The sequence below is a fragment of the Dama dama genome, chromosome 17, assembly GCF_033118175.1.
Source record: "Dama dama isolate Ldn47 chromosome 17, ASM3311817v1, whole genome shotgun sequence".
NCBI classification, from domain to species: domain Eukaryota; kingdom Metazoa; phylum Chordata; class Mammalia; order Artiodactyla; family Cervidae; genus Dama; species Dama dama.
In genome coordinates, this window is record NC_083697.1 from 45519072 (window position 1) to 45535765 (window position 16694).

Genomic DNA, 16694 nt, shown 5'->3' on the forward strand with positions numbered 1-16694 from the left:
AAGTCACGTTAGTTGTGTCCAATTCTTTGCAAACTTGTGGACCATAGAGATCAGGCTGTTCTGTCCATGGGATTATCTAGGCAAGAACATAGAGTGGGTTGCCATGCCTTCCTCCAGGGGATCTTCCTGACCCAAGGATTGAATCCACATCTCTTATGTTTCCTGCACTGGCACGCGGGTTCTTTACCACTAGTGCCACCTGGGAAAGCCTCAGCTTCCCTACACCCATTATTAACTAGCAGCATTAAAAGGCAACACTTATTATGCCCCCAGCATATTGTTTCATTTAATCATAATAACCCACTTGTAAGATAGGCCAGCTTACCTTCCTCAGTTTGCAGACTGGGACAGTGCATTGGAGAGGTTCCATAACTTGGTAGAAGTGTCACAATTTTTAAGGGGTAGAGCTGAAATTCCAGGTCAGGCAGTCTGGCTCCTGGGTCTGCTCACATCCAACATTCCATACTGGTTCTCTGGCATCTTGGTTCATTACATCTTCTCGGTGTCTAACCAGCAATTAAGAATGCCTGTACCACTTTATAGTCCAAGAAACCTAAGTGCAGCAAGATAAACGGTTGACCAAAAAGTTCATTCAGGTTTTTCCATTAAGATCTTATAGGAAAACTCGAATGAACTTTTTGGGCCACCTAATAGAATGAATTATTTTAAGTCATTTACAGTACTTGTTTGTGGTAGAACTTGAATATGAACCCAGATGGATCTTACTCCAAAACCCATGGCGTTTATACTGTATCCAACTTCTAAGCATCTGGCACATGGTAGGCGTCCCCTCTGAAAAGACAAAGGTGGGAAAATGTCAATGTAGGGTTGTTTGTGGAGAAGGGAAGGGTAACCCACTCCATGTTCTTGCCTGGAGAATTCCATGGGCGGAGGAGCCTGGCAAACTGTAGTCCATCGTCTCACAAAGAATCGGATACGACTGAGCAACTAACACACAGGCATTGTTTGAGCCATTGTGTTTTAAGCTGTTTGTTTTTTGTATATCATGTTGAGACAGAGAACTAGAAAATTCTTTAATATGTAGGCTTGTAAATCTGTGCAGGAAAGTAGGGAGGGGAGAGAAGAGCCAAAGGGGAGAGCATCAAAGAGCAGCGTTCCCCTACTTCAAAGTGAGAGTTGTGAAAAGCCATCATTAATGATCTGTCATTTTATAGTATTTTGGCTGTGAGCTGGGGAAGATAAGCTTTTCAGAGTTATGTTGTCTCATATTCAGTTAGTTTTCTCATGGAATATATGTATACACACATGTATATATTTTTATATATATATATTCAGTTTTATTTAGTTCTTCAAAGGTGGTGGTTTTTCAAGTGAGTCCTTGGTTAATAAAACTTAGATGCATATTTTATGTTTTTAAAAAATTTATGCATAGCAAATTTGCTCACTTTGAGTCTTCTATTATATATTAGATTTTCCTGTGGCTGAATAAAGCACAACAAATACATGATTAATTTATGCTATTATTTTTAGATATAATTTAATATAAATTAATCATTTTATATAGAGAAAGAATTTTAACAGTATTTCCCTGCATAATATTGTTATTATTAGCCTCAACTTGTAATCAAAGCTGTTGATCTCATATGGAAGAAAATTCAGATTAATTTTTTCCTATGCTGTGATCATATCTTTTACATTTATGATGTAACTTAACAGAGTAAATAAATACTTTTTGGCTTGCGAACATTTTTTATTTCAGAGACTTGGAATAAGTTCATTTATTACCAATGGTGTTTTTAAAAGAAAGCTTTTTTGAAGGAGAATTTACATAACATAAAATTCATGCTTTTAACTCATACAATTCAGTATTTTTTTTTAAGAGCTGTGCAGTCATCATCACTGTCTAATTTTAGAGCGATTTTATCACCCCAAAAGAAATCTTGAGCCCATCAGCCTCACTCCCTGTTCTTGCTTCCCTCCCGTTAGCTGTATTTGCCCCTACCAACTGCTAATCTGCTTTCTGCATATGCGTCTGCCTGTTCTGTACATTTCCTATAAATGGAATCATACGAAGTCTGGCCTTTTGTGTCTGGCTTCTTTCACCAAGAATAATGTTTTCAGTGTTTAGACATATTCTAGCATGTATCAGTACTTATTCCTTTTTGTGTCCAAATAATATTCCATTATGTGGATTTACCACATTTTATTTATTCATTCTTTAGTTAATGGACATTTGAATTATTTCCAGTTTTTACCTATTTTTAATAACCTTGCTTTGAAGATTTATGAACAGGTTTTGTGTGGAGACATGTTTTCCATTCTCTTGGATATAAACTTAGCGGTGGAATTGTTGGGTCATGTGGTCACTCTGTGTTTAACAGTTAAATTGGGTTATTTTTTAATTGTTGAGCCGTAAGAGTCCTCTATATATTCCTGTTACAAGCTCCTTATTAGATATTTGATTAGCAAATGTGTCCCCCCATTCTGTAAGTTTCTTGGCACTTTTTTTTAAGGTGCCCTACGAAGCATGACACTTTTTAAATTTAATACTTAGATAATCCAGTTTGCTTAGCTCTCATCAACTGTGTTTTTGGTATCATATCTAAAACACTACTGCCTAGTTCAAGGTCACAGTGATTTACTCCTATAGGATTAAGACCCCACCCTTATGACTTCATTTAACTTTAATTACCTCCTTAAAGACCTTCTCACTAGTCACATTTTGAGTTAGAGCTTCAATGTGTGAACTGGGGAGGAGCACAGATCAGTGTATAATGCTTTCTCTTATGTAATGATTCTGAGATACTGAGCAAAAATGTTTAAATATCCATGAATGAAGGAAAAAATCATACCACCTCCCCCAATTAAACTTTTAAATTTAAAGTTGACATTAAAGTATAATTTGTTTTAATAATACTTACCCTGGCTTGTGTTTTAGAAGACTATAAATCCCATTGGTCAAGTTGAACACAAGCTTTAAAACAAGAAATTTCAGAATGAGCAAAATTTATCTGGTAGCAATTAGAAAAATATGACTTCTATTTAGTACATCTTCTATTCAGTTCTTCATTCAATTTACATAAGGCTTGTTTGGAAAAGTTTGCTTGTTCAGTTAAACCAGTTTAGTCCGATCTTAAATGTTTCTGACTCGTCTTCCATGTTCTTGCAGCCACAGGAAATTTCTCCTGCCAGTCATTAAACTTCTGTAGAACCTTTTCTTAACTCAAGTGTGACAAATTTGAATATGACTACATGAGCACGCACAAGCAGAATGGAGCCTTGGGTGTCATATCCGGGCTTTCCTTTCTACTAATCAGTGAGACATCGAGCCAGTTAGTTCATCTTGTCCTTTATTTACCTTGTCTTTGGAATCAGAATAGTAATACCCACCACATATGGTGAACGTGGAGAGTAAAAGAAGGATGATCAATCTGAGAGCCTACCACACTGCTGGACTTACCGTATCATGTTTACTGTGTTCTTGTTTGCTGATCTATTTTTATCTTCATCCTCATGCTCTGGAGATAGGGCTCCCCCTTCCTCTTCTAATTTATTTCCCACCAGTCTCATTCTCTGTTAATAACACGAGAGGTATCTTCTTTCCTGCCCAACTAACTCCCACTTCAAGACTTTTTACGTGCTTTGCCTTCTGTCTTGACTTTTTTGGCTCCAGACTTGCAGAGCCTTCTTATCCCTTTGGCCTGCACAAAAATTACCTCTTCTAGTGACCTCAAATCCACTTGTTCCAAGAAGACATGCCTTTCATTCACCCTCAACCCTAGACACAGTACCTCTTTATCCTTCACCTTATTAAATTTATAGCACTTTTCACTACATGTGTTTATTGGGTCTCTTGTACACTAGAATGTATTACTGGAACAGAGGCATTGTCTTAATTCAAAATTCTGAATGGATGAGGGTTTGACAATAAATATCTATTGAATTATATATGAATGGAAGAATCTACGTATGTAAAACCAAGTAAATAGCAATTTAAATGTCTTCTTTCTGACTTTGTGTGTTTTATCCCTTGGGCTGTTATTAGATGTTAACTCTCTAGAGTCACACGTGGTAGATGAAGTGGTCCAGAAAAGTTCCATGTGATAATGGAAACTGAGACAAAGAATCAAAATGTACTGCAGTAAATTTATAATGTAAGTAAAACACACATGATTAATTAAGACTTGTTATCTGACACTTTATGGATATATCCATGCAACAACATATAATTACCTGTTATGAAAGAAAAGTGCAAATGTTTGTAGCTCAGTCCTGTTTGACTCTGCAACCCCATGGACTTTGGCCCACCCGGCTCCTGTCTCCATGGAATTCTTCTGGCAAGAATACTGGAGTGGATTGCCTTTCCCTTTTCTAAGGGAATCTTACCGACCGAGGGCTCAAACCTGGGTCTCCCACATTGCCGGCATATTCTTTACCAGGGAGGACACATATATGTAAATATCTGTTTATATATCAGGGAAGCCCCAGATATATAAATACCTGTTATATTTTCCGAAAAATCTGACAATGCAGCATATTGCTCTCATTCTCATTCCAAAAGTCTTGTTATAGGTTGAGGGTAACAATTAAGTCTACCATGGGATATATTGAATAGTTTCCTTTTGATATAAAATGTCAGATAATCCTTTGACAAACAGTAGTGAAAGCTTGAGGGTGATTTCACTGACTCAAACCTGATATTATGTATTGCACAAACTAAAACATCAAGGGCTTTTTAAATGCCGGTGAAATTCCTAGGAGAAGTAACTGCATATTAGCCTTACAAACAGTTCCTCTAACTTGTCACATACTGAAATTTGTGTTTAATTACTAATTTCAATGAATAATTATTAATTTTAAAAAATTGCTTTTTTTAAAAAAGTAATTTAAGAAATACTTTCTCTTATTTCTGACTCAAGTAAAAAGGAAAATAACACACACACACAGAATAACATCAAATTAAAAGAGAGAAAAAAAAGTATGAGAAAACTGTGGTGGGAACTTGGCTTCTCAAGACACTATACTTATTAACTCCCCACTCAATAAGAAAAATCACTAATGAATGGCATTTCTTCAAGTAAAGAGTATCAGAGTGTGTTACTTTCTGTTCTCACTAAATGCCTCTGATGGTACTATGTTTTAGTTCAGTAGTTTCCCAGTAGATGGCACCATGTGACTCAACATGCTCCATCTTGATAAGGAAATGTCAAGAAACATTTTTAATTTCAAAGCATCTGTAAATAATGAGATATAATAACACTTGCTGTGTTGCCTTAGAAAATAAATGCTCCTACAATATCTAGAAAATAAGTCAACTGCTGAAAACTAATAAAAATCACAGGAACTTCCACTGCATGCATGTAACTTTTCATATCTAATGATTTTTATAATTTTAAATTATTGACATTATTTTTATAAAGAATGTGCGCACAAACACAGACACATGTGCATATTTAATCTCCTTTCTTATCAATTCTGAAACCTTTCACAGGGTTTTCTGTTAACTCCTTATATTTGTGCCCACATTCCACATGCATGATAGCCATGGGCAGGGCAAGAGTAAAAGAAACACTAAAGGTAACACTTTATATCTAGACAGCTGAACTTCTACCTTTGTGCATTACCTAGACTCATGGAGGCTTCTAGACTTACAAATCTGAGTCTCTGACAGTTATAAGACGTGATATTTGATTTTCTATGCTCTCAATTCCCACAGTAATATCCTGTTGAACGTTGCTAGTAACTAAAAAGCAGTTCCCATGTTTTGTGTCTTAAAGATTTATGTACACGTTTTCTGTGTCAAATTGGGAACCCGATTTTCTCTGAGAACAGTATCTTAATGTTGGTTAGCTTGCCTGGGTAATCCATGATGACATTTTAAGTTGTGATTTGGTAACTCCTCTGTGACTTTGAGATAATAAGGTATAGTGGTTAAAGAAGAAGGACTAGGGTAGAATAAACATCAGTGGATTTCAGTACCTGACCAGTTAGTTAGTAGTTCACTATACTGTTTACGTACTAGTACTGATAATTACTACTGTCTCAATGAATTTTGGCAAATCACTCAGAGAAACTGAAAATTCCCGTTGGCTTCAGAGAGTATGTGGCCCCAGTTGTTTCTATGAGAAAAGGTTGTGGGATAGTGAACCCAGGTCCAGACATCACTGTCACCAACCCTAGCTCTTCTCCTTGTTCCCTGCCTAACCTAAAGTAGTTGATAGAACCTCTCAGAGACTCAGGTTTCCCATCTTCAAAATGGGAAAGATGGCCCTACCTGACAGTATTACTGTTAGGATAAGGATTAAACAACATTGGTTTGTGTGTGTTTATGTAAGCGTGTATAAATATAAGTATACACACACATATATGAATATATAGCACCAATGTATATACACAGCTACATTACTGTACTACTTATATTGAAGTTAGGTGTTAAAACAGGAGGTTGACTGTGTTTTATGACTTCACATGGTTTTCTCCATCTTAAAATAAGTGCAAGCTTTCAGGGAGTTCCTCTGGGCTGTGCCTCTGCTTTTTAAAAAAATTTAGTTCTGGGAAGCTCCACAGCTTTAAAGTAACTCAATACAACACATAAATAAACATGGCTCACTGGGGGTTCTGCTAAGGGTCTGTATGGATTCCTTGAATAAAATAGAGCCAGCCCAAGCACTTTGAGCAAATAATTCCAACAGTAAGCAATAATCACTACCTCTAATATCCAGGCCATTCCTGCTCATCATTTTCCACCAAGGACATGATTCATCACACCATCTTCCTAAATAATTACCCAAGACAAAACCCCATTCCTCCCACTCCTTTTCTTGGATGTTTAGCTTTGGTGTGAGGCTCTCTGGCTATGTGCTGCAACAACCATGAGCAGATGACTGGCCCAAATTCTGACTTGACCCTGTGGTATTAAGGCAGATCTGTCATTCTAAGGGGCCTTTGGAAACCACACTACGATAGTGTTTCATTAATAAATTCATTCATTCAACAAATATTGAGGGAGCACTTTGTATGCCAGTTCATGCATCAGACACTATGTTTGCCCTTGTGGTCCTTCAGTTTGTCTAAAAATATCGTCCATCAATTATTGAACACATACGGGGTGTCAGGTTTTGCAAACATCGCCTAATTTCATCCTTGTAGAACTCTATGAACTAAGAGTTATAAATTACAGAAGTGGAAGCTAAGGTGCAGAGGATAAGAAAGTTACCCCTCAAAAAATGAAGGAAAGAAGGAGAAAGGAAAAAAAGGGAAAGAGAGGGGGAAGGGGAAAAACGGAAGTGATACAAGAGTGATACAACAGAAGCAGAGCTACCATTTCAGTGGCTACCTCTGAAAGCTACCTCTGACTTGAAAACAGCCTGCCCTGCATGCTTGGGTGTGCCACCAGATGCTGGCAAGAGAGGGCTTCTGATGCTGGATAGAAAGGATAAACCCATATTAATGATTCAGTGTGGTACACTGTGTGATACACTGTGTACATATATACACATTGTGTGTATGATATATATATATATGTACATAGAAAGTCGCAAAGACCTAAGAGTCAAATTCATTAAACATATAGGTTTGCATATGGTTGGGAAAGTTATAAGAGCTTCTGAAAATCATTTTTTCTCCCCTTGCCCTTAGGATGAAATAGTAAATAGGGACCAATGAGCAAATATATAAGTGCAGAAAAACAGGAAGTAAAGAAGAAAAAAGAGAAAGCCAAATTATTTTATTTGGCCCCAGGGGTTTATTGTCTTTTTATTTATTTTCCAAATTATTTTAAAGTTACATTTGTAAACTGCTACTGAAAGTTGTAACCAAATGACAATATCTCATTTTTTATCAGCCAAAATAATTCCCAGCATTTCAAGTTAAGTTGTTTTTTGGCTTGAACATGAAACAGCATTAAATAAGATTTGGAAAAATCACCAAATTGCTCAAGCTAAGTATATTGAATTGTCAGCATTTTTTTTGTTTTTTTGTTCTTTTTGCATAGCTGAAGTCCTTGTATTAGGTAACTACTCTCATAAAAATGTTGACTCTTCTCGCTGTTCTGATGAATCTGAATTTTGTGAAGAAAGAAATTTTTGAGTACCTTTTTAGGAAAGAAACAAAAACTTTGTAACTGGAAATAGTTGCCATATTTAACATGTTTATTCATGAGTTTCAGTAGAGTGTTTTTGGAAAGTTATGAAATGATGGTCAAGAAAACTGTTGTGAAAGACAATTACTATGAAACTTCTTGACTTAGGGTCCTCCTTTGGCACTTAGCCAATCTCACCAGTACATTCTAAACCTGAACTCTGGCTCGGTCCTCTAACCTCACTGCATGGCTTCCATCTAAGACTTACCAGGCAATCCTAAATCATAAAATGAGTAGATATTTAGCATTGACAAAATATAACCCTATAAAGATATGAAGGCCATTTACTGCCCAGTTCCTTACTAGATGATATGTCAGAATGCATATTGAACTTTATTTGTTTGACTTCAAACGAATGTTAAACTCCCAGGGCCTCAGTGTTCTCATCTATAGATTGGGGTAAATAAATACTTCACTTGACGGAATGTGTTTGAAGTTTACACAGAATAATCTAGGTACTGCTGTAACATATGCCTGGATCATGGTAATTACTCCATAAATAGCTTCATTATTGTTCTTGGTGCTTTTGCTGGTGTTAGTTATAAAGTGAATGCCTTGGTCATGTTATTTCTATGCTCTGGACTACTTGCAAATCTGAGTTCTTAGAGCCTAATCATATTAACAGGTCTATTTGAATTAACACTTAAGTAAAATTTTAAGAGCAGTGAAAATAGCTATTATATCTTGAACAGGCATTAAAAATCATAAATCTAAAAAAGATCCTTTTCCCTCTTCATCTTGACTTGAAATTTTTGTGTGAATTGTTTTTTTTTTTTGCTTCTTGGCAGAGAGAGAGTGTCTCTTTAGCAGAGTGGTTTACAGAATAGATTCTACATGCCAGACTCCCTGTGTGTGGAACCCAGCTATGCATTTGCTAGCCATGTGACCCTGGGCAAGTTACTGAAAGGAACTGAACGAAGTTCCTCAGTTTCTTAGTCTGAAAAATAAGCAGTTTAATAGGACAAACCTTGAGGGTTGTGATGAGCAAAAAGTAATGTAACACATGGTTAGTATTATAAGGTTAACCATTATTATTTTTTGTCTTCTAACAGTGGTTTATTTTATTGCTTCTTTAAAAAAATCTTTCTGGAACACAGTAAAAATCTTTGTTATTCATAAATGTATTCAGATATTTCAAAAGTATTGTTTATCGTACATTATTACTATTATGTAATACTATTATAAAATTCCCTGTAAGTCTGTGCAAGCCAGATTTAAAAAAAAATACTTGACCAATCGGCACCAAGGTGAATGAGATTCCAGGCTAGAATAGCATTAGATAGAATAAAGATACTATTTAGCCCTAGAGAGGAGAAAGATGGCTACTCTCTGAACAGAGACAAAAGGAAGTAACACTGCATTGTTTGAGGATAAAGTCAATCAAAACAGAGAGCTGCTGAACAAGTGGCCATTTGTTGCTGAGTCACTGTTTCACAGCATCACCATTTGCTGTTAGGAAGAATGGAAAGATGCCAGGACCAGCTTAGAGGTTGTGTGTTGAGATATGGTCGAGGCAATGTTTTAGATGGGGTTCATCAGAGGCAACTTCTTACACAAAGATTTATATGAAATAATTTGTAGGAAGTGTTTCTAAGAAGAGAGGAGGAACTGGGAACAGAAAGGATGAGATGTCAAGCAAAGTTTAACTGAGGATCACGTTAGTTCAATCCTAAATATGAGCAAGTGCTGGGGATGTCATACGTCGAACCAAGACATGTTCTGATCAGGAACTAGGGAGCTGCAGCTCTGAATCAGTTGCTGACTAAAGACCAGCTCTTAGATACTTTCTTTTCACTGTATGCACAGGGAAAACACGTTCTAGCATTCTTGAGAGCAAGACGATCCAACCAGTCCATCCTAGAGGAAATCAGTCTTGAATATTCATTGGAAGGACTGATGGTGAAGCTGAAACTCCAATATTTTGGCTACCTGATGCGAAGAACTGACTCATTTGAAAAGACCCTGATGCTGGGTAAGACTGAAGCAGGAGGAGAAGGGGACAACAGAGGATGAGATGGCATCACCAACTTGATGGACAAGAGTTTGAGCAAACTCTGAGAGATAATGAAGGACAGGGAAGTCTGGCATGCTGCAGTCCATGGGGTCACAAAGACTTGGACATGACCAAGCGACTGAACTGAACTGACTGATGTAACTCTTTAGGTACCATACAAATTTTGTTTTCCCTGTAGGTTCAAACCTGCTAGATAAATCTATGTATTTTGATTGTTGGTGGAAAATGAGAATGTTAAACTAAGAGTTTTTAGCTTCAACTCAGTGGTCCACCCCCATTAGGCAGTTCACAAAAGACATGATTCAACTAGAAACCAATCATCCAGTAGCAATGTCAACACTTAGATTTAGTAGTAACTTCTCTCATGTAACCAAAAGCAAACTTAAGGTGTGTTTTCACAAATTTTGCCATATCTTTGTTTTGTACTGTCCTTTTCTCATCTTTATGTTTCCTAAAGTTTGTGAGTTTGGTAGTTTCATTCACTCTCTCTATTTGCTATGAACTGAATTGTTCTCCCTCCCAGATGTGTGTATTGAAGCCCTTTTCAGAGATGGGGCCTCCAGTGATTAAGTTTAGTAGAGATCTTAAGGATGGGACTCCTATGATGGAATTAGAAGGTATGCCAGATAGTTAGCTTTCCCTGTATCTGGCATACGAAGATGCAGTGGGAAGGGGATCTCTGCAAGTCAGAAATAGAGGTCTCACCCAAAAACAACCGCGCTGACACCTTGACCATGGACTTCTCAGCTTTAGAAGTAAAAGAGGAAATTTTCCTGTTCTTTAAGCCACCTGTTCTATGGTATTTGATTATGGCAGTCCAAGTAGATGAGGACACTATTTTTTGCTCTTCTGGAACTAGTTCCTAGAACTAGAAGAGAGGAAATTCAAAGAAAAGTTAAGCAACATTGCCAGTGTTTAGCTTAGATATTAAAATGGAGATAGCTTTAAGTTCCCTAAGTTTGATAAAGAATCTGATGAATGCTATTTTATAGAAATATTTGCCTTTTACAGGAAGTCAGGCACAACTTTTAAATCCAGAGTATGTTTTGAAATTGGCTGAACTCTGATCATTACATGCCACTTAGAATTCTCAGTCTTGCTGGTGGAACATTTTGTAGTAACATTTAAAAACATAAACATTTTATTTTTCTCCTTCAGTGAAGGAAAGTGATTCATGATGAGTTCCTCTGTCCCTCTCTTCACCATATGTCTCCTGCTTAGTGTTGATTTCCTGCTGACATTAAAAGGAGCAACATGTAATGGAGTTAGAATGAAAGCTTAAAATTTAATGGTGAACTTTTTGAAAAGCATAGGTCACATTTTCTTATAAATCCACTTAAAATACATTGTGAACCATTCCGCTATTTTGCAGATTATTGTATTGGAAGCATCAATATTGCCTTTTTCCCAAAAGGCTAAGAAAAGTATTGTAAATAGACTTATTTCTACAATGTAATGAGAGGAGGAGCTTCCTGTGAGAAGCTGATAAGAGTCTTAGGATTCAATCATACACAGCCTATGAAATCCAGCTCAATGTTGAGAGACTCTAAGCATTTTATAATTCCTGATGGAAGGTTTCCTCTGCTTTCCTCTTTCCATGTTCTCCATTTGACAGCAGTTATGCATGCCCATGCAAGATTATTATTTATGCTTCGGTTTCATGTTCATTTTTGTTAGATTGCTCAGCCTACATTTGTCAGAGATCTACAGAAATTGTTTCAGCGTGGTACTAATGAATGCACGGATGTAATAACATTGCAGTATGTTTCTGCTGTCCCTATGCTTCGTCACGAGGAAATAATCATATTTCAAAGGTCATTTCTTGGCTTATTTTTTTATCTTCCTTGTCCTACTTCATATCCTCTAGTACATTTTGAACTGTCATTTTAGTGTGATGGTTGTATTTGTGTATCCACTTATCTGTATCACACAAAGATCTCACATATTGGATGCTTTTTTTTTTTTCCTATTGTGGGTTACAGATAATCAGCTGTAAAAAACTTAAGAATATTTTCCAGTTTTTCTGAATTTTAGTCAGGACATCAGTATGAGACCAGAAATTAATCCAGGAGTGAATTAACATGGCTTGAGAACTTAACAGGAGGGTAGCATCTCATTTGTCTTTGCCTATTTTGGGAAAAAGAATACAGGTTAAAGTGAAAATTAGTGGAGGCACGTCTTACCAGTGATACAGTTTTACTGTGCTGTATATCTGAGAATACCAGTTTTGACTATAGGAAATTGCATTTGATCATTTTGACCTAACAAAAAACCTGTCAGTTTCATATAGTTTGATCTAAAAATATGATACCATTTTAAGTATAATTGTTGTGTACACTTCATCAGGCTAATTTAATTTTGATATACAACACTTTTTTATACATGACCCTCATATTCAAGGTTTTGGTGTCTAAAAAGTCTCCAGTCATAGGAGAAGGGATAATTAAAGGTCCCTGAGACTGTATGGAAGAAATCTGGGAAGGAAGATTGCTGTTGACAGAGAGCCAATGAAAGATCTATTTAACAAAAAACACAAAGGATAAAGTAAATATGGATAAGATTTTTGCATCTTAAAATAGAAATATTGAGTTTGAGTCCTAACCATCAGTTTTTATGTATTGTTCTTGTGGCTGAGGGAATTTTGGAAATTCTTCCATTTTATTTAATTCCCTATCCATACAGATGTAAAAGCATTTATTTCGTCTTCCAGCAGATAATAAGCATAACATCAGTATTTTTCTGTGTTTAGTTTTTCACTCCTTCATTATTATTGTGTGCTAGGCACTGTTCTATCTAAGCACTAGGATTACTGGTCTGGATAGATCAGGCAGTGTCTCTACTCCCAGGAAGCTCACATTCTCATATAAACATCACATATAGGTATGGTGGCTTCAATATAATGAAAGATGCTGACTAGAACTGGCATTCTTTCAGATGGGCTGGTCAGGACAGACCTCTCCGAGGAGGATTCAGTGACCTGAATGAGACAGGTTAGACTGCCACAGAGGTTATTTCATGCCTAAGGGATCTGAGACAGCAACAAGACAGAATTTGGGGAAAACAGAAAAAGTCAGTGTCCGTGAAGCAAAAGAGAAGCTGAGAAATGAGGATTAGGAGGTTGGGGTGAAGTGGGTGTCCATATATTCAACGTCTTTCTATTTTTATCATTTGAAACTATTAACCCCAGAGATTCCATTTAGGATTATTTGGAGGGCTTTAGGTAACATGTCTATAACCTGCTCACCTTGCTTTTGTTTTTTTTCCCGTAAGTTTTTCTATACTTTCTAAGATATTATTAGCCATCCTCTATTACTGCTCAGCCAGTTAGCTTATCCTGTGTTCTTTTGGTATCTCCCCTGCCCCCAGCATAGGAGGACTCACAATTTGCATATAATACAACTAATTTTTTATTTTTTAAACCTTTAAAAAATATTTTTTTCTTGGAGTTGATTTACAGTGTTGTTTTACTTTCCGCCATGCAGCAAAGGGAATAGGTTGTAGATGTACATGTATCCACTCTGTTTTAGAGTCTTTTCCCATATAGCTACAACCAAGTTATACCCAAAGTGCAGTCACATGTACACACAGTAGAGATCGTACCCAGCAGTGATAGACATGTACACAACACGGAGACTGGTGGGGTCTTTATTTTGTTAACTTTCACCCAAAACCAACTTAATTGGGATGGAGAGGGGAATATTTAAAAACCAAGAAAAAAGACTTGAGGTAATGGAAAGACTGTAAATCAATCCCTTTTGTGAACATATCACAAGTGCTCATTCTTTGCATTTTTTGCGATATTCTTAACTATTTGCCAAAATGAAAGATTTTGTGAATTCTACAGTTATAAGTAGTGAATTTCTACAGTTATTTTAACGTGGCTAAATCATAATTTGCTATATACAATGTTAAACATGTTTATATAGATTTAGAGTTTAAATTGTATTTCAAGGTAAAAAGAGAGAGCATTTTTCTGATTATAAATGGTTAATGGTGGAAATCTCACTTACTCAGGAGTCTGTATTTCATTCCCACTGCTTACAATTTCAGAGAGGACCTCTATTTTAAGCCTTTCGTACTGTTGTTGCCTTTTAACATACATACAGTAAACATGTGTTTGCTAAATAAATGAATGAAATAGGGAAGATGTATAAACATAATGCAAAATAAATATTTACTCATAATATGTGTTAAAATTGTTTCATAAGTAAGGAAAGTTGTAAGCCTGATACGTATTTATTTTGATGTTGTTGTATAGTAGCTAAGTTCTATCCCACTCTTTTACTGTAGTAAATCTGTCCCTGGGATTTCCCAGGCAAGAATATTGGAGTGGGTTGCCATTTCCTTCTCCAGGGGGTCTTTCTGACCCAGGGATCAAACGTGTGACTCCGGCATTTCCTGCATTGGCAGGTGGATTCTTGACCGCTGAGCCACCAGGAAAGCCCTATGTATTTATTTATACCACTATAAATAATGATTATGAATTCATTTAAATATTTGAGCTTTAAGTATGTTTCCATTAAATATCTTTTCTTAAAGGAATTTAATCTTGGCCTATGTGATCATTTTATTATACCTCTCATATGGTTAAAGTATCTCTCTTTTTATTACCTTTTTAGATTGCTTTATCAGGCAAAGGTAATATTTTGCATTACTTCATAGAATTTGTAAATTAAACGTACAAATGAAACAGTTTGCTAATTGCCAACTTATCCATAGTTCACATAGAAATTAAGATGCATGGGACTAATGTTTTTATTGGCACTTTTTCCATTGACTACTGATACTTTCCAGGAATGTCAAATTGAATCAAGGAAGTACAAACTAGCCATAAAACATTTTTATCTGCTTATTAATTTCAGAGCACCTTAACTCCATATAAATGACAGTGTTTATTTTTCTCTGACAGTTCTTGCCTTTGAATTAGATCACTTACCCATCATAATATTTATGGAATTCCAGAATAAAATTCTAGTAGAGAAAAAAAAATGTCAAAAAATAATTTGAGAAAGTCATGAAGTCAAAAACATTCAGAAGACCCATGAAATTTATCATAGCTTTAAAAATACCAACCACATTATAGCATCTTATATAACAAAATTTCATATATATGGGTTTTTTCAAATACTGCAGTGACCATTTATTCACAAATAAAACTTAAAAAGTTAGCTACTATCCACATGTATATTATGGTATTTTAAAATTATCAATAGTATGCTTTGTTCTATTTGAACATTTTTACAGTTTCAGACAGAGGGTTTCAATACTTAAAATATTCAAATAATTGAATTAACAATGTTTGATATTTTATAATAGTTTCCTATTTCAAATTTCATTTCACATTATTGGTTAAATTTATTAAAATATTTAGGATTAACAACAAAAGTCCAGTACTTCAGCATGTTTCTGTAGAATTCAGATTCCACGTTGACCTGGTCTTAGTGCAGTATTTGTCACTAAGAAACATTTAAAGTTGGTATACACATCCCCTTTCTGAGCATTCTTTATATTTGTTGATAATCATAGATACATTGACTAGTATGCTCTGGGGTGCTCTCCTGCTTTCAGAGATTTACCAAATGGGCATTACCCTTTCTTTCCCATCTCCAGATATCCCTTAGTTATTAGTTTCAGATCCATCACTCATTTGCCTCAGTTCCACAGTAACTCTGATTTTAAAGTAACAGTGAGTGAGACTTCACTAACCTCAGATTTGTAAATCCAAATAAATTAGGTCTGTGTATTTCCTTTGCATACTTCTTTGTTCTTGCTGAATACTTTAGTTGATCAATAATGAGTGATTTGACTTAGGAAATCCTTTGTCCATTTCCCAAGAAAATGTGTTTGCTTATTTTCCCTAAATTTTCCTTTCATTTTAAAATACTGTTTGAAGTTCATTGTAAATGTTCCATGAAGTTTTGTTTTAGCTCTTGTTATTTCTAGATTGTTTTGACCTTCAGACTTTATGGCTTGGGAAAACTCTGTTCTTTTAATAGATGGCTTTTCTTTTTATAGAAAAGAACTTTTTATTTTGTCACAAAGTTTTATGCTGTGTTCAGTTTATTGTATTTTTGAAGGTTTTTTGTTATTACTTTGAGGTTTCTTTAATGTCATTTTTAAAAATCTCATGGCTCATTTTTTCCCTGAACTTTTAACAAGTTTTTTGTTTTTGTTTTTTTTTTAAAGCAAATATTGCCAAAGATTCTGATGGCTTTTATTTGTATAAATGAAATAGTCTCAGGGGGAAAAAAGGTTCATAAATATGTGTGTGTGTGTGTGTGTGTGTGTGTGGTGTGTAACTATTGTAGAGAGCAAGTGTGTGTGTGTGTGGTGTGGTGTGTATCTATTGTAGAAAGCAAGTTTCCACTTAAAAATCTAGCATATTGATTGGCTACAATCAAAACTTATCAAAAGTTGTTTTATTTTCTAAAGGCAAGTTTCCTCCGTCTTCCTGTACATAAGTTAGTTTGATAGAAAAAAAGCTACTTTCAACCAATGGAAATTTTTTAGTAAGTTCAATTTTATTTATTTATTCGATTTTAGTAAGTTTTTAGGAAATGCTTAAAGCCTTTTAAAAAA

General features: G+C 35.5%; 1 protein-coding gene across 2 annotated transcripts in view; it reads left to right on the forward strand.

Moving 5' to 3' along the window:
• SLIT2 (slit guidance ligand 2) overlaps window positions 1–16694 on the forward strand; it is a 385924-nt gene that overhangs the window by 175933 nt on the left and 193297 nt on the right. The gene's annotated exons all lie outside the window — the stretch shown is intronic.